The following is a 19,415-nucleotide window of genomic DNA, read 5'->3' as shown; positions in this document are numbered from 1 at the left end:
AAAGAAAGAAAGAAAGAAAGAAAGAAAGAAAGAAAGAAAGAAAGAAAGAAAGAAAAGAAAGAAAAGAAAGAAAGAAAGAAAGAAAGAAAGAAAGAAAGAAAAGAAAGAAAGAAAGAAAGAAAGAAAGAAAGAAAGAAAGAAAGAAAGAAAGAAAGAAAGAAGAAGAAAGAAAGAAAGAAAGAAAGAAAGAAAGAAAAAGTTAAAAATTTTAACTTCTTGTTAGTTAGTTCGTACCTACTTTATTTGTTTTTTCTTTTTTTTTTTTTTTTTTTTCTTTCTAGCACATCTTTTTTACAGAAACCTTACAATGTGAGGGATTGGCCAGCTTCACTAGCACTAGAGATTAGTTTAGTGTTATCTCAGCTGTTCCTCCATGCAGAGGTGTTACAGTATTTACATAGAAGCTTGCTGCTGATAGCTGCATTGAATTCCTTTCCAATCAGACTCTCCTGTCACATCCTGCATTCCCTTTGGCTCGAGAGACTGCTGAAACTGAGACAGAGTGAGCTCTTGCTGCAAAATCTGCACAAAATAGTCTGTATTTTCTTGTTTCCTTTATAACTAAATATCGGCTTTCTTTATGCCTTCCTCAAATTTTGGATTTCTAATCCTGTAGGATTCACATCCAAGGTTCTGATGCACTTCAGAGCTCATCAATCTCTTTTCTCCCTTCTCTCTCTCTCTTTACTGCATACTGCAAGGTCAAACAAAAAGGGCGGCACACAATGCACATAAATCCAAAATCACATCTGCTTCTTCGTAGCCCTTTGAAAAGTCCCTAGATAAACTTATACCTGTGGCCAAATTCACCTTGTTTTCTGCAACAAAGTGCTATCAGCGCTTCAAATAAACAAAGAAGCAAGAACCTACTGAAATGTGTTGCATGCCATCTGGGGTAAAAACACTCTAGCATCTGACTGGCAATGGTCCCACATGCTGTATGCATTTCTCATGACACAGCTACTGGCAGCACTGCGGTGACAAAGGAATAAGTAGTAGTGTGGAGTGTGCAGGCAAATCTGCAACAAACCTGAGCTGCAAATAACTTGAAACATCCTGAACACTTGGGAACTGTCTACACAGTGTTATTGGTGTAGCACAAATACTGTCTGTGATACCAAGATAGAGCTGTGTGTGTTCCCCAGCTAACAAGACACTGCCAGGACTCAAGGCAGCAGAACATGAATAGGTTCTTTCTGCATACTAAATCCACAAATAAGAAAAGTTACACGGTTTTGTGATTCCCTGAAATCTTCTCAATTGCTATTTTTTGGGTTAACAAACAAACAAACAAACAAAGATGTTTAGCAGAAAGATAAAGCTTTGATTCTTTAAACACTTCGAAGTATCAAACACCACCACCAATTTCAGATTACTTACAGTAGATAACACTGTGCTAACTCAGAAAATGGAAACATGTACAATGACTTGTTTTGTCTTTCACATTGCTCTTTTTGTATCTGTAGGTGTTCCCACAAAAACAATAAACTTCGTAACACATCAACCATGGCATTATTTTGATTTAAAAGTACAGTGTATGTCTTAGAACAGAAGACTTTTTTTTCTCACTTAAAATCTACTTTTTCCAAATCCAGTGAATCATGAGATATAAAATCTGTCCTAGCACAGAGCTGAATGTTACCTCTCTTAAGCCTCAGGCCAATGTAATCTTTGGAAGAAATTTTACTTTTTTAGAAATAAGACACAAATACCATTCTGACAGGTTTTATTTTGTCCCATGACAGCTGTTTGGAGCAATACATGCTTTAGAAATATAAGAAGCATCACAGTAGTCTTACTGATGGGCAGGAGTCCTGATGAGATGAGAATGTTAAACATACAACATATATCATGAATGCCACTGTCACTACTGAGTCACTGTCACGAAGGAGTCATGCATGGTTATCTACATCTGTGTAGCTATGAATGTGACTGCACGTGGAGATAGACAAGGAGAAGCAAAACATGACAGTTCCACAGTTGCCAGCAACCTAAAGTTGTTCCCTATTAAGCCCCCTATAGTACACTTCTACAATCTAAATTTGAAACTCCCATGTGAGAAATCTTTCTCCTCTCATCCTAGATGACAGTCTCCCAGTGTAATAACCATACTGTCAGGCAGACTTCTTGGGAAGTATCTGATGAATTCTCCTTTTTCATTTATGTCCCATTCACCCTAGTTATAGCCCAGGGTTCATACTTAATACATTCCCTCAGTACCTTCCCTATTGTCTCAGCATTTAAAGCCTTTGCATAGTTGCAGGCTATTGTTATCATCTCTCTGCGTCTCTTTCTCTCACTCACTTGTGTACTGCCGCACATCTATAATTAACCTAAAACATCTCAAGTGTGCTCTGAAATGACAGAGTAATGAGGTGGGCACTGGGAGTGGAAGATGTAGCTAAACCATCATGTTAGGAAGCTGAGAGAAGTAGGCACAGGCAACATCAATGGAGGTGAAAGGAATGCGTGCTTGTGAATTTGACCCTCCGCGGTCATTATTTGCCACATGTCACTTGCAAAGAACAGCCAAATCTCTCACTCCCATTAAATACCCCCTGCAGCAGAAAGAGGGCTCAAGGAGAGCCCAGAGACTCTACAGACACAAGGCCAGCATAGGAGGAATTTCTTGCTTCCAGAAGCGCTGTTTTTTCCCACAAGCTGCAGCATAGCAGGCGTGATAGGGGTAGGATGCCAAATATTTGTGCTGCAAAGGAAGGCTGCTTGGAAGTTAAATGCAGCTCAGGAAGGCTTCTGCAGCATGGACTCCTAGGGACACAGAGAAGTTTAGGAGGACAGAAATATGTCTGGAACACTTCAGCAGTTTCCAGAATCTCTCTATCTTGGTTGCTGATCCTGCATAGTGTCTCTGAGAGATTACCTGCCTTCCACAAGAATGCTGACAGGCAGTTTCTCTACCAGGCTCCACGTCTCATTTCAGCTGTTTGGCTTTTTAGTTAGAAAAATATCAGACCTTAACATCAGAAAAGATGGGACATGAAGAACACCTGTGCGTCTGTTTGTTCAGTATCACCCCATCATCATCAATGAGTGTCTGGCTGTTAGCACAGCACCAACAAATAACAAGCCAAGGGTAATGGGTAATTGCTAGATGTACCAAAGCTGGTTTGAGGATCTTTTATAATAGGTATAACTAAAAAAAATAAAAAAAAAAAAAAAGAAAAAAAAAACCCCACAATGTTCAAGGCTATATTCTACCCAGATAATTTAATTATGTGGTTGTTTTCATTTAAACTACATTCCCTTCTTATCTGTGACTAGAAGAACCTCAAATTTGCAGAAAATCCAGCAAGCAGGTGTTTCACTTATAATATCAGTTATATAGATTAATGCCTACATATTTAAAGATGTCAGAGAAGATCAGTTAAAGACAGAAAAAGAGAGAAAGGAAGAAGAAAGAGAGAGACTCCAGAAATGGCAGCCAAGTACACTTCACTCTGATTTATGTCTTACTCCACCTTCATTCTCCTCCACAAGTATACTGTGCTCTTGTTTCTTCGCCATAGATTCTGCACCTGTCCTGGTCTAAAGAAAGTCATCAGGACTTCATAGCCTATCTGTATATTGCTTTTCAAATTTAGCATCACAACTGCTACTAGACCAGTGCCACAAGCAAAGGCAAATGACCCCTGATACCAATGAGCCAGTCTGGTGGCATTTCTAGCACACTGCCATTACCTTTAAATATAATCTGTTTTTCTGCTGTGAGCTACTTGCAAGTCACAATTGCCTATAATGATTTGAGTCAAAGTCAGTTGTTAAGAACTACTCAGACTGTTGCATACTAGGAATTGGATCTTTTCCCTTATTTGTTGATTCCCATATTCTCCCTCTTCATGTAGTTCCCTTATTTTACTTACGGTTTACATACATTTCATTTTCTATTTCATCACTCTCCTCATGCAGTTCCCATTTTTGTGTGTTATTTGTAAGTCTAATTCAAAAGAAACAAGAAACAGCCTTGTTTCCTTCCCCAGATAACATGTAGTTCTAAGAAGATAAAATCTAATGCATCTATCTTCTCTTTACTGGTATATCACCTAGGACTCTCCTTGTTTATTATCCACCCCATTGCTTTGGTGTCACCAGTCTTCACGAGCTCTCATTTGAAATCCACTGCAGTGAGTACAGTAACCTGAAACAAAAAGAACCTGAATCTGCCAGCTGCTGCAAAGCCTCATGTGCTTTTCCAGATTGTTTCTCAGCTGTCCTCTGTTTTTCAGAATCAGAGACAGATGTCTCAGAATTATAGGAAAAGGAGCAATTAAGCAGTCTATTCTAATTGCATTCTAGCAAAGGAATTAACTTTTAATGAATTTGTTCTCAAATATGAATATGTAGGGCTCTCTGAATCTGTTGTGTACACAGAAACACTTAGTCACAATATATCCTAAGAAGTATCATTTTACAAGACTGGCAGATTCTGCTGTTTTTGTTAGGAATACTAAGATACTTGATGAACATGACAAAAATGTAATGATCCCACTCTGTGGTTTTGCAAACTTGTAAAACAATTCATATAAAAATGTGAATTATTAACAAAAGATAGCTGGACTGCACTATGGAGAAAACACCACAGTAGTCACGGAATTAAAAAGCAGGAGTGGAATATGTGAGACTGGCTCAGAAGTACTTGGCAAAATTATTTTTCTCCATTAAAAACAAACAAACAAACAAACAAACAAAAACCCAGATATTTCTTTTTAACACAGAAACATTTCACTCAGTTTTTCGAAGAATGTTTTTAAATCAGCTCATCCCATTTTCCTGTGGGCTAAAAAAAGTAAAGAAGCAAGGAGGGAAGGAAGGAAAGAAAAAAAAGGAAGAAAGGAAGGAAGGGAAGAAAACTATATATTTAGTTTTCAGAAAAACTGTATCTGAATTATGAACAAAACATTTTAATTAATTTAATTTTAAAAAGGGTAAAAAAATACCACAGAGAAAAACAGAGTTGAACCAAAATGAAAATAACAAAAAACATTTTGAACCATTCTGAAATGCCTGATGGAAAACATTTGGAGAATTTAGAGGGGGATTACTTCTAGAGTTTAATAGTTTTCCAAATAGTATTCTAGAATAACATTGGGGAATATTATATAATAGCATTATTTTAGCTACTGAAGAAAACAAACCAGGGTCCACTTTATCTATCTATCTATCTATCTATCTGTTTGTTTGTTTGTTTGTAAAGAAGCTCTGTTTTGGACAAGGCTAAGCATTTACCATGGCATTAATAAGAAGTTTTTACTGTCTCTTACATACATTTCCTATAAACAATCAACACATTTCATTGTTTTGCTTAACATGCTTCATTAAAATCACAGAAATATTTTGTAGCTGCATTTCTGGAATGCTTGATTTCAAATCTATTAAAATACTTAATTTCAGCTACTGCCATCCTTAACATAGGATGTTAATACATAGTAAATACTTATGCTTGATACCAAGATGGGAACTGGGCCTGTTTTGTCTTACACTCAAGTCCCCTTAGCTTTTCATACTGTCTTGCTTATGTTAGAATGACTCTTAATTTTCCCTGCCATTCAGCTGACTTTGAGAAAGATGCAGTGATGCCAATAAAGAATGTGGACTATGTTCTTTGTGTTACTTGTGAGACATATTCCTTCACAGAACATTTTGAGAGAAAATATTTGAAAGATGCTATAAAACAAGAGCACTGTGAGATATTACCAATGTGACAAGAGATACTGAAACACTGAACAATGAATCACATTTTCAAGTAATACTCTTGTATGTTTCTCCTGAACAAAATTTCTCAGCCAACATTTTTTTTCAATTTATTTACAGACTTATCCCAACTTAAATTTTTCTGAATTTGACTAGAAAAACATTCAGTGGATCAGCAGGTCAGATTCATAATTTCTTTCATACTAATTTCTTGATTGTTGAAGACAAATTGCATAGAATATTTCAATTTCTTCATCCTGACTAATTATACATTTTATTTTAGAATCACGTTGTTTGTCTAGTAAATTATTCTTGAGCTATAAATAGACTAGGTAGGTGTTAAGATTGAGTAGGACCTGACATTCAATAAAAAGAAAATAATCCTAAACTGTTTAAAAGTCAAACATAAATTAGCATTTCATATAAAGATGCTCATTGTGTCCCAAAGATAAAATTGGAGTTGTAGATAGCAGCAACATACTCTTGCATTTAAAATACCTTTCAGACATAGCTATAATTTGTGTTTATTGCCACTCCTCCTATAAAGAATGGTCCTGACAGAAACTGTCCTGAATTTGGGAACAAAGATCAACTGTAGGTGTGGGGCCAAAACATTAAAAAACCTGAAAGGACTTCTAAAAATGAAGGTTAGAATTAGAAAGTTAAATGCATATTTAAATGACAGGTCATCTACCTAAAATCTCAGCGATCCAACATCAGAGAAATACCAGATGGCATCAGTGAAATTCTCATAAGCAAAATTTCACCATTTAAGTCAGTTGGGGAGAATGTTGCTGAAAATACAGTTTTAGTCTGTTGTCTGAGGCACAGTAGGTGTTCAGAAGAACAAGTTCATTATGGTGCTTAGGATGCTAACATAACAGATGAAAAGAGCACTGAACTTTTATAGAACATCCCAGGAGACTATTCAAGCCTCAGAACTGTAACAAAGGGGGGAAACAGTTGTTTCCTCTCTACCTCCACCTCCTCTTCCTTATCCTGGTGCACCTAAGAAGACAATCCAACAGAAACAATAAGGAATGAGTCCTTTTTAGATTCTCAGGAGGAAATGATACAGATAATCTCTTCTAGAATTCCAGGTGCTGACTCCCAAATGAGCGGACTGTAAATACTAGCTGCACCAATTGATACAAACTAGCTCCAGAAAAGAATGAGGTTTCAGACCTGTCCCAGGACTTAGTGCTAAAGGTCTAGTCATTACTTCAGCTTTTCTCTGGCATGTTCTTATGTACTGATGACTGCTATAAGAATTACCTACACTATTTACCTTACTGCTGTACCCAGTTTAGTGAAGTGAGTTCTAAATATCCAAACATAGGAGAGATTGGCATTAACTACAGAAGTTCAGAAAGATTATTGAGAGAAAGAACAAACTGAGAAGAAAACAAGTATACAAAGGTCACACAGTAACATTTGTAATTGTTTTCAAAAAGCTTATTTCTATGCAAGAAAAAAATACATGTCTGCAGACAGATATTTCAGTGTTTTCAACAAAAATTTTGATTTTTATCTAAAGTTTATTTCAGTAGTTTTTGATTATGTGGAACGATAAAGAGAAAAAAAATATTCAAGCAATTCTGTTTGTGCTGAGTCAAACACAAAAGTATTCTTTTGTCCTATCACTTTGAAGGCTCCCTACTGGCAGCCCTATATATAGTTTTAGGGTTTGAGTTTGCATTTGTTTCTCCTTCACCCTCCATATTCAGAACACATATCATGGTCATCCTGAATCACGTATTTCCAGCTTTTACCTTAAAATGCATGTTAGATGTTAAAACTAATTCATACATTTCAGCTATGTACTATGCCATAGCAGAACTCACAACTTTTCTGTTCAATGATAAAGCACAGGGGGAGTTAAATGTTTCAGAGAACAAAGTTAGGGAAAAAAAAACCTCCTTATTCAGCATTGTTTTTACTCTGATCTTGTCCTCTAACAAAAAAAATTCTATATATCATCACCTAATTTAGCATAAGATGATGCTAGATATTTGAGGCCGATTGAGGACAAGGGTCTTTATGAAACACTATTCCTGTCCAAACCTCAGGTCTTCTTGTTTACTAGCTAAGATTCATACCCTGAAACCATCTTCTAAGGGCTCAAGCCTCTTGCAGTTCTTATGGAAAGAAACAAATAAAAAAGACTTCAGTTATAGCAAACTTCACAATGTCTTTTTTTTTCTTTTTCTTCTTTTTTTTAATTGCAGTAGCTTACTGGTAAACATTATATGTAATCCTCTTCTGTTCTGAAAATAGCAAAAGAAATTATCCATCATAATTATATGTCCCTTCGTCAAATTGCAAATGTGTAAATAATAGAAAGATTGGAACTTCTCAGCAAATCAGCTGTACTTACATACCTTTACAGCATACATTCTTTTTTTTTTTTCTGATTTCATTTTCAAAAATAGCTATATAATTTTGGGACTTTCCAAAATATCCAATCTTGGATATCTCAAATTACATTTTACATGAAAAATCTCTGACCAAATGGTTACAGTTTTGGCAAAATTCTCTTTTACTGTCAAGGCTACTTTCCAGATGCCACAGAGATCCATGACATCAATCAAAACTCTTTAAGCTGCCTTCTAGGTTCTATCACCCTATAACACTTCTGGAAATACATAGGAAAATGTAAAAATCACTGTCACACTGTTAGCTGGTCACTATAGTCTCTGTAATACCTTTCGAAGGAAGAAAGTATACTATTTATGATAAAAGGATAACAACTGGCAAAAAAAAAAAAAAAGAATAAAGCAGGAGATGCTTCAGTAAGTGTGTTTACAGAAGTTCTTTATTTATCTAATGTACTTGAAAATCAATGCAGTGAACCCATATCAGCAAAGTTGTTCCACTGAAAAACTGCTGTTCACTGGAGATTAATACAAAGTGAGGTCATAGAACAAAAGATCACTAAGGTCTTGTTTAAAGGAAAGATAGTAAGAAAGAACAGAAATGTAAAAAGGAAAAGATACATGCTATAAAGACATCAGAATTTCACTTCTCTTACTATCAAATAATGTGCACTGTAGAATAAAATGTTCACAAATATTCACATATTCACATACTTAGCTACCTTCTCCATGTACAGTGTCATTACCCATCTTCAAAACAACAGCTGCAACTTGTATTGTAAATTCTCAGTGACAAACTTCTGAATTGCTAAAGTTTCCAGACATCCAGAAGAGAAATATACATACTGAAAAACTTTTTTAAAAATAATAAATTATTTAGAACTGGAAAAAAATGTATGATTCACAGAGTAAATTTTGAAATCTTGTAGCATACAGCTGAATGCTTGTTTTACGCAGGACTGTCTTCAATGCTTAACAGAGGGGCTTGCCATTACGCACATTCTGAGCACACTGTCTCCCCAGACATGCACCCTTCAGTAGTACTTCACTTAATTCATCCAGTCCTATTAAAGTAGCAAGAGGAGAAAGGAATCCATGGAGGGCACACAAGGCTATGCTTATGGGCCAGCCAAGAAACAGCAGCACAATGAGCCAAAAGGATCCCCATACTATGCAATTGCAGTTCATCATCTGAAACCTAGTGACATTAAAAAAAAAAAAAAAAAAAAGGAAACTTTGATTGATTGCAAATGTATATAGAAATATCTAGATAGAAATTAACTACTCTATTTTGTTTGGGAAATCTTATTTTGAGAAAGGAAAAAAGATATTTCCAGCCATTTCTTACATTTAACAGAAGTGTAACGTATCAAAAACCAGGTCACGTACATTTCCTGGGAAACATCCTAATGAGGTAAGGAAAATATCAGATTCCTTTCAGTGAGTCTTCTATGTAAGAATGACTTGGATGCAAATACTTAAAATAGCTCTACAAGCTGCGGTGTTTTTTTAATGCATGAGAAAATGTGGCTATTAATTAAAAAACTCAATTGAAGTTGAGAACATAACGCATTAGATAATCGTTAAGTCTAGAAAATAGCTAACCTATAAAGTTGTAGAACTTTGCAGGTTGTCAACAGGCAACCAAGGGAGTACACTTCCTACTGCTAATTCTATGGCTTAATATGAAACAGGTTGCACATCAATGAAACCAGCTTAATTTTTGCATATCATCTGGTCCTTTTCATTTTTATTTGCTAAGCTTTAAGACTACGTATTTGGGTTTTTTTGTTTGTTTTTAATTATTCTTTTAAATGGATTCATCAAACCTGTTATCCAACAAGATTATTAACAGTTATCTCCCGCAGTGGCTGAGAAGTGTTGTGAGCTGTCAGAGCACTTTGTCTCTGCATTGTTCATTTTTTCAGCAGTCTGGGAAAATACAGATTTAGTTATACATTTGAAAATGCAGTGCAGTCCAAAATATAACTTAGCAGTTCCAGCTAGCCTTGTGAGATGTGAAGAAGCTGGATAAACCAAGAAAAAAAAAGGCAATGAAAAAGATAAATTGACTATAACTAAAACACTGGGCCATTTCTCCTGGTTTTACTTGTAATCATTTTTAAAAATATAAACTGTTTATATACTATGTAAATTCTTTTACAATAAGCATTTACTACGTATGTGTTTATAAAAGGATTGCTAACCACCCATGTATATGTAGGTGATAAAGTGAATATAACCACAAGTTAGGATAGTAAAAGGTATTATTAGTCTGCCTAGTGAGCGATCACTCTGCAGGTGATAGAGTATTATTGAGTTGGATAGCTTGCTCTAATTCAGATGCTTATGAAATAAATGAGGAGTACAGCAACAAGCAGTGCTTTCAAACTGTGAAAGAGTAAGCAATGTCATGAGAAATAAGCTAAACAGTTCAATTTACTTAGCAATGTTTTGTTTCAAAAACATTAAAATATAACCAGAAAGGATAAAATAGGACCACAAATAATGTGCTCTTGAATAAGATAACTGTAGGTAGACAGAGCTGCTCATCGAATAATTTCATACTAATATTTCATGCTTACTGTGACAACAGCAAGACACAGGACAGGATGGCATGTGTTTAGTTGCGGAATTTATGCTGCTTCATGATATTGTACTGAAAAGCATACTATTAATTAATGGCAAAACCAGAAAAATACAGATAACAGCCTTACCTTTAAAGCATAACTATGGTGCATTAAATGATCAGATTTTCTCTTCCAGGCATTCACTAAAGCAGAAAATCAATATGAGCACATTGTTTGACGAAAGCCCTTTTCCCCGCTTGAGCTTGACCAGCCTCTGGTAACTGACATGGCCTCGGCCAGTGTCTTCTGTTTTACATGGAATATAGTGGAGAAGAACGCTAAAAAAGACAAAACATCTTCCACAAATCCAGGTATTCCTACCAACGTCCTTCCCTCTCACTTCCCAGACCACTTGCTACTTGGGTGAATTTGGTGTGCAAAACCCACAGAAGAGCAGGGCAGGTCCTCAGAGCCGCACATCAGCCGCCTCCTCAAAGCAGAGAATTCTGCTTCACCAAGGCCAACCTGGCTGCCTCCTCACCTGGTGTAGACCCTCTGCTCACAAAGATGGAAATGTGTACACTTTTTCTGCTTGGTCTCTTAACCTCTGCTCCCTTCAGCACCACCTGCTGCCAGCATCACTGTGACCGTTGGAAATGTAACTGAAAAAGGTTAAAAATGTAACTGCATCGGTGCCCTGTGGTTCCCAGTTTTAACACCGCAGGTAAGCCAGCTGAAGCTTTAAACAGCCAATGAACTTAAGCTGAAGAGCAAATTCAAGTAAAGAAATTGCCCAGGACATAGCCAAACACTAGTATTACATCTTCAATCTCATCTTTGATACACAAGTGCTTAATTTTGTTGTAAAGCTTTGTTTCTCTCCCAGTAGAAAACTAACAGGCAAATCTTCACTGTGAGCACGTAGTCACTGAAATGATCTTGAGAATTAGTGCTCAATCTCCTATCATCTTTCATGAACCAACTAGGTAAACAGCTAATTAAAACTGTCTGCAGGCATCTCAGGTGCTAATGTATCCAAGCTGTCCTAAATCTGGCTTAAAGCCAAAAAAAAAAAAAAAGGAAAATGCAGTCTGTATTGTTCTATTGAATGACTTCCCTATTCTGAACAGATTTTAGTATCTAGATAGCCCACAAAATTTAACAGAAACACTATGAACATATTCAAGATTTTTCTCAGAGTTACCAAAAAAATCATTCTAGTTGTTTATGTCTCCAAGATAACTGATTTGAAAAGGGTGCTGCATCATGCACTGCATTTTCTTAATCTGCTCTTATCTATCCAGCATAGAGCTGGACCTGGGGGGGGGGGTAGGAGGGGGAAGGCTTTTGAGACTTTGCTCCCACCTAATCCTATCAGGTTCCATGGGAGATGTATGTGGCCTAAATTCAGAATTGGGCAGCAACAAACTAGGTTATCAGCAGTTTGGCAGTTTAGGCAGATTATCTTAATACACATTTCTACTTACATGGACAGTGATTTTCACATTACATCTTTCACAGGCATACAGTATCGGCATGTGTCTTTCCCCTCAACTCCTTGTAATGCAATCAGATTGCAGAAAAAGCAGAGACACTCAGCGAGCTAAAAGTTACTGAGTAGAAAGAAAAAGGTCCAGTGACCAGTAGGCTGTGATCATGAACTCATGTCAGATGATGAAGAGCAGAGGGAAGATTCCTGCTTAATAATTAACTGGCTGACTTGAGAAAGCCAGCTTTTTTCTTGAATGAGTATGAGAAGTTATGAGCAGTAGTTTGTTCTCTACCTTCTTATTGGAGAAAGGCAGCCTAAGGGAGAGACAGGTGCCATAAGGGAAGTTATTTGATGAAAGCAGTTGAGGGAAAGGCTAAGGATATCCATAACAAATGAATGCACTAATGGAGATCCCAGGATTCTTGCTGTGTTTTTAGCATTGAGTCCCTCCAGTAATCTCATGGAATCCTGTTGTCTTGCAATTCTTTTGAAATAGACAAAATAGCTACAGACTGGACCCTGAAATCAGCATTTGAGACATCCCATACCCAGATAAAGTTATGTTTGTATATAGGTAACCTGAGCACTTCTAGCTATGGCCTAGGAAAATAATATGAAAATTCTTGACTCAGTTCCTCATGAGTTTGGATGGAACATGCTCTCCTCTAGTACTCACTGTGGTGGAATTCTGACAGGTTGCTCTCTTAAACCTTCTCCAACATTGTACAAGATCATCAACAATAACTTACATTGGCTTTTCATTCCATTATATTCATCTTGGAACACTGTAAGACATCATTACTAAATACAGTAAAACAAATCCAAATAGAGGTTTTTTTGTTTGTTTGTTTGTTTGTTTTGTTTTAAATTTGAATTTTGAATTTGCAGGGCAAACCTGCAAATTTGCTGATACACAAGATCTCATGTGTATTCCACTGAATTCATCTGGAGCATTTAAATCTACATTTGCTAAGTTCTTCTGTCCAGTTAATAAGGATATGTGTTACAGCTTGATGTTGCAGGAAGCGACTGTGCATAGGATCAAGAACCAACCAAAATGAGTCAGAACCAGCAGCAGTCCTTTGTGTCTCATTTCATTACAGAGCTCAAAATGATAGAGCTGGTGGGTGAACACCACAAAAGCAAGGAGGAATCTAGAACAATAGCCCCATCACTGAAGTATCTATGTATGTAGGAACAACATTTATTCATGGTACGTTGGAGATCAAGAGAGATGAAAAACAGAGACTATGAAAACAGATGTAGAAAAATCCTTGACTGTGTAAGCACTGCTTTCCAACAACTAAAATCACCGATGTGTTATCACCACTCTTTTCATTACAGATCCTTAACACAGCTTCATATGAACATCTAGAGAGAAAATTAACCTTATCCCAGCCCAAGCCGTGACAAACAGTAAGACAATTCTTCTACACTTGGGCCTTTCTTTTTCCCTAAGTCTTGTTTCAGTGCTCTCACATGTGCCCTCAAGCTAAAGAGGATTACTGGTAAGGCGCTTTCTCCCCTCTCTGACTCAGCATGCAAAACATGGAATTTCTCATTTTAGAAAACATGGTATTTCCCAATAGAACATGATTGCTGCTGCCAAAAATCACTCCCAAAAATAGGGCAAGTCTGTACTGCTGTGGATTAAGGTCAGAAACAGAATCTTAGTGTCTTTGTACTGAGCTTCTCTCAATCTGCTTCTGCTGCCCCTAGACTACTTCCTCTACAGTAGTTACAATACATTATGTCCCTAATGACTGTCCCATCTAAAAATAAGTGCTCTTGACATGCAAGAGATGTCAGACTAGCACAGCAGGATGCTGAAGCGTCTCTGGATGTGTAGCAGGGCTTCTCTTACACTGGACTGTGGCAATTTAGGAATTCACAGTTGATAAATGCAATAAAGGCGGCTTCTTTTTATCTCTTACAAACAGTGCCAAGACTGATATATTCCTGACCCTTATTTGAATCATTAGCTTACTCTTTTATGGTATTCTCTGGAATTGCAAAATTCTAATGTTTCATTAGGCAAACATACACTGTAGCTATATATATATGTATGTATATATGTATGTATGTATATACTTTTTCAGTGGCATTACAGATGAACTACGTAATTGGCAATAGTCAGCTCAACTTTTCACTTACATCTACATTTTCCTAAAAGTTAATTATACATGCATACAGAAACACACTCTGTTCTGACACTGTTTTTCAAGCAAAGAGATAATGCCTGAACTCTGGAAAAGTTTCTTACTCATAGCTCAAGTAACTCTTATTTTGCTTTATCTTTTTTTTCCAGACATTAACAGTAAAGCAATGGGCTTCTCTGCATTACAAAGATGTTATTACTTGATTTAAAGATCCTTGTCATTTTTCTCTTTTCAAGGTGAATGAAAATCATGATGGAAGCTAAATTAAATGCAACTGTTTTTCTCAGTAGCACCATATTACATTACCTTTGATACGGGCTAGATTAAGCTGATTAAAGCCCTTCCAGAGCAAGGCCTGGAGAAATAATCTGCCCTTGTTACCTACTGGGGGAGGGAGGAAAAGATCATTTTCTCATTCCAATAGTGGTATTTAGTTTTCTGAAACAACTACTTACAGAGAGCAAGTAGCATTACAGGTATTGATTCTTCCTCTTGCATCCATTTTAGGTAATGATTGTGTAGATACATCTATGGGCAAGGAAGAATTCAATTTCTCAGAATTGAGAATTATACCTTTTCAGAATCTACATAAAATTAGGCAAATACACGGACTTAACAGAGGATGGTGAGCTGAAATCATTTAAGGAAGTTATTTTTAAATTCACAATTTTAATAGCTTTATTTTAAAATGTGTTTATTAGTACTACAGCACAGAGATTTTCTTTTGTCAGGTACTTAACCAATAAATCCTGAGAAAAAATACTCTAAGAAAACTACGCTGAAAAGCCACGTAAAAGGAAACACATAAACAGCCTCCAAAACTCCCCTGAACACATTAATTTTGTATTGATTCTGCAAGGAGGACTACCATGTTTGGCAGAGGGAACTACACTGCCATATGTCTTAATGGCATTCACAGATTCTTGACTGCTGTGGGTTGTGATTCACTCGTTGGCTAGGACATTTACTTTTGTCAGCTTGCTTTATGACTTTCCAAATGTTATCTAATTCTTATTTCAATAGAATTGTATGTCTTGATCATCCAGTAAAGTGAGCAACATCAACTGCATTTTTTTGTTTTTAAATGTCTGATTTCAAAGAATAAAATGACTCTTCCTGTCAGCAAAGTCATTCCGTCAACAATCTTAATTTCTAGTCCTCATTGGGATACTTTCCTTGAAGACTGATATCCTTTTATGTCTGATGAAACAGCAAAGACCCTTTCTCAGAAGGAGGTAAAGTGGCAGGACGTTTTTTTTACCTTTTGGAAAAAGTTAGAACCTTATCCAACACATACAGCAGAATTAATGCAAATTTGGAGCAGGCTAGGAGAAAAAAAAATTTTTTTTTTTTTAATGAAGTTTATGTATGTCATCATAGTGTAAACTGCTCATTAAGACCTCCAGCTTGCATTGTTTCCCCCCCCCCTTGGCAGCAAACTTTTAGGCTTTTTAGGCTGTTAAGCTTCTCCCACTAATTCTTTCTTGTAAGAGTCAATAAAAAACAAAAACTAAACGTATTTTGGTGTGAAAGACAATGTTCATCTTTTACCAAAAATTAAATGCACAACATTTAAAAAAAAAAAAAGCCATCACACTTAACCTTGTATTCCACAAGTACAAAGAACTTTCTAACCACTGCTACATGGTAAACATGACTTCCCACATTCGAAAACACTTTCACATCAGTGAAAAGTGTAAAGTTCAGTACATGGAAAGCAGCTGGAATAGTCTGCTCAGTTTAAGTCAATTCAGCAAAACTTTCCATCTTTAGTATAGGCAATGCTTGGACTTTCAGAAAAGTATATATTAAGGCTGTAATGTTTTTGCAATTGCTTTTGATTCAGTTGCTTCTGCTTTCATGCTAATCAGCAACGAGCTCCATTACAACACCGCTCACCATTTTAGGGCAACACATTTGATGACTGTAACTTAACTGTTTTAAGAGGATCCCATGAGTCAGAAGGGACCAGATACATAGGCTTGCACATGGTACACAGTATTACACAGGCTAGATGTGCTCATACACGAACAGAAAGATTACACTGCAAGCCATATACAAATCTAAATCTTCATAGTCTCTTCTAGATTTGGTTGCTTTTCCCCTGTAGTATTTATTGATGGAATCCCTGTCAGTTAAACCATCCATTTTAGCCAAAAAAAAACAAAAAACAAAAAACACTCCACACCCTCAAGAATCCCTTACTAATTCTTTTCCCAGAATTCTGAAGTATAATAAATGATTGCCTGGCTCAAATATTTGTAAAAAATGGTTTGGAAAACAGAGATGGCAGACATCAGCTTGAGCTTGTTGTATGTTGCTTGAAGGCCCAGTACTATTCTGCCCTGCTTGAACACATGAATGTTACCACATAAACCTTACCATCCTAACATTAAACACATTGCTGTTTGTCCTTCAATGGCAAAGAATTATCTTCCACTCAGAACAAGTAATGAAATAACACAGTTTCAGTCAAAAGACTAGTTTTTCTTTTTTGTGAATAAAAAGTTAAAAAATATTCAAGATCCCTCTGGGTCTGTGCAACCTATTGTAGCGTACCTGCTTTAGCAGGGGAGTTGGACTCAATCTTGAGATCCCTTCTGAACCCTGCAATTCTGTGATAAAGATCTTCAAATGTGATAATAAAAGCTTGCAAGCTAATGAATTTCTGATCAATTTAGTGAAGAAATTCTTCTGGCAACTTCAGAACTGCAACATTTGAAAACCAAGTATTTTCTCTTTGTCAGTAAAGATGTTCCTAGAGCTACTGTTTTGCTTGAAAATTAAATTTGGGAATTCATAAACCTTCCTGAACCACTGGATAATTTGCAGTTGACAGATAGTCTTAATAAGCTAGGGAAAAAGCTTTCACTGATCAGTTTATGAAAGATGTACATTTAGAAATCACTCCAGAAAACATACTCACCCATTACATCTCTAATATTGATATTACATGTTTTGTGAATCCTGCATTCAAGGAACTCCTTTTATTTACTTTCCTGATGGAGCTTTATCCTGTTGTTCTCTTAAAAATGAAACAGATCTTATTTCAAGATTCTAATTTAAAAAAATAATGCCGTTTAGAAGTTGCACCCTTACTTCTTGTGTAAGGGACAATCAAGTAGTAACAGCGGCGGCAGTCAACAATGAAACAGTTGCTACAAGTACCTGGACCTTGTGACATTCTGAGAGCTTGCTAAACTTCCAATTCAATAAAACTCTTTCAAAATTTCAAAGTGCCATGGTAATTCCCATTTCTCAAACTTGCAATTAAATAGCTTACTAAACTCAAGCCAAAATCTACAATATCTCAGTGTATATAAACACCGTTCCATGTAAAAAATTCTCCACTGCAAAATATTAAGGAAACTACAGTGTCTGATCAATACTAAATATAGGTAATCAGGGAAGTTTAACAGCTAACTCATTAACTGAAATTAAAGGCTTAAGAAAAAAATTCCAAATTTGTGTAAAAGTATCTTTACTAAAAAACTTATATATATCATTTGAGGTGAATAAACAAGTTACATTACTGGTACTCACAAGAACTCAGTAGAACGACTGCAAATCATCTTTTTTCCCAGAAAGGATTCAGTGAAAATAAGGAACAAAAAGGTTACATCACACACGGAATCATTTAAGAAAAGTCAATGTAAAAATAGCAATCATATTTCTAACTGCATTTTCCCATTTGTTTTCCAGAATAAGTAAGAGTACAAACATCACTTGGATTATTTTTCATTCTCATCCTCAGGTTCACTGTCTTCACTATCACTGTCTCTTCCAGGGTGTTCTGGCATTGTTCTATGTCCATCCACTTCTGACACTTTCAATTCTTCCTTTACCATTTCTTCTTCTACCTTATTTTCTTCTTCTGCATCTTCCTGAATACCCTGCACTTCAACTTCTGCTTCAGACTCTTGAGTTTGAGTAGTTTCAGGCTCTTCAATCATGGCAGGTGGGGGCAATAAACGCTGGATGTTTAAAAAAAAAGTTTTCAGTTTTTACAACAAATATATCATTCTGGCACTTATTCCTATTTTAGCTCAAGCTGTTTGTTCATCTTAGATTTAGGGCTTTGCATCAGATAAGTTTAACAACTTCAAATTTAGAAGACTCAATCATTTGTAGACATTTTACTCCTATACAAATAAAATGAACCATCCTGGCTCACACATGAGCCTTATTCTTTTTGCCTGAAAAGCAAGTGTTAAAACTCAGTACTTCCAATTCAAGGATATCAAACACGTTTCATTATTCCATCAGCCACTCAAGTAATGGGACTACAGTGCTGCTGAAATAACAAGCTCATTTCTACCATAACCTCACCTATTAACATTACAAACTCCTAGATAAGCCGGAGTCCCTTTTCTATGAGCATCTTTAATAACTTATTCCAGTAACTTCCCCTTGAAACATTTTATAAAGTCTTATATGTACATTATCTGTATTTATACAAGTTTCACCCACAGCTCTTAGTGTAGAAAAATGTAAACTCCAGTAACAGATTAGGAAATGCTTAGATATTTTTCACATAATACTTCTGTAAAAGTATTTTAGTGCAAAGTGCACAACCAAGAACATGGTTTGCAAGCAGAAAGCATTACAAATAGCAGTGGCAACTACTTTAGACCTGGAGAAAAAAAACAAAACAAAAAACAACCAAGTATACAGCAAGCAGAAGATTACGATGAAGTTATTCAACCTCAGGCTGTATAGAAATGCTTATACTTCTGCAGCCTGACATTATCTAAAGACATGACAGATACTTCCTTACAATATTTTAATGAAATAGAAGCTTGATAAATCTCCCAAGGATGGTTGTTTAGTTACATTTTGCTTAAAGGCAACTTGGTTTCACTTGACAAATTAAGTGTTTAATTACAGTAATGTCTTATCTTCAATTAGATGACATTAATATTACAAGTTTCTGACAAGCATTGGATCAATCTATGCAATAATTGTGACTACCAGCAGAGATAAGAAAAGCATTTTTTTTTCCACAGACTTTGAAGTTATCACACTGATCTCCATAATCCGTTTACTCATGGAAAAAAGAATAATTAAAAGAGCTCTGATTTTGAAACTATATATATATATATATATATAT

At 36.0% G+C, this 19,415-nt stretch overlaps 1 long non-coding RNA gene across 3 annotated transcripts; it reads right to left on the bottom strand.

Annotated features, from left to right (window-relative positions):
- Nucleotides 1-8,506: 8,506 nt before the first annotated feature.
- LOC109367786 lies at nucleotides 8,507-19,401 on the bottom strand. 3 transcript variants are annotated; one of them, XR_002115218.2, is made up of 5 exons: nucleotides 11,196-19,401; nucleotides 10,802-10,857; nucleotides 9,914-10,016; nucleotides 9,433-9,490; nucleotides 8,507-9,282 (listed from the first exon to the last, which is right to left on the bottom strand). It is a non-coding gene; the product is annotated as an uncharacterized LOC109367786 (long non-coding RNA). The 3 variants fall into 3 exon arrangements; XR_002115216.2 differs by lacking the exon at nucleotides 9,433-9,490; XR_002115215.2 differs by lacking the exons at nucleotides 9,433-9,490; nucleotides 9,914-10,016.
- Between the last annotated feature and the right edge of the window lie 14 nt (nucleotides 19,402-19,415).

This window comes from Meleagris gallopavo, chromosome 5 (genome assembly GCF_000146605.3).
Source record: "Meleagris gallopavo isolate NT-WF06-2002-E0010 breed Aviagen turkey brand Nicholas breeding stock chromosome 5, Turkey_5.1, whole genome shotgun sequence".
In the NCBI taxonomy this organism is placed as follows: Eukaryota; Metazoa; Chordata; class Aves; order Galliformes; family Phasianidae; genus Meleagris; species Meleagris gallopavo.
The sequence above is the reverse complement of the archived record's forward strand: the minus strand, read 5'-3'. Positions and strand labels throughout refer to the sequence as shown.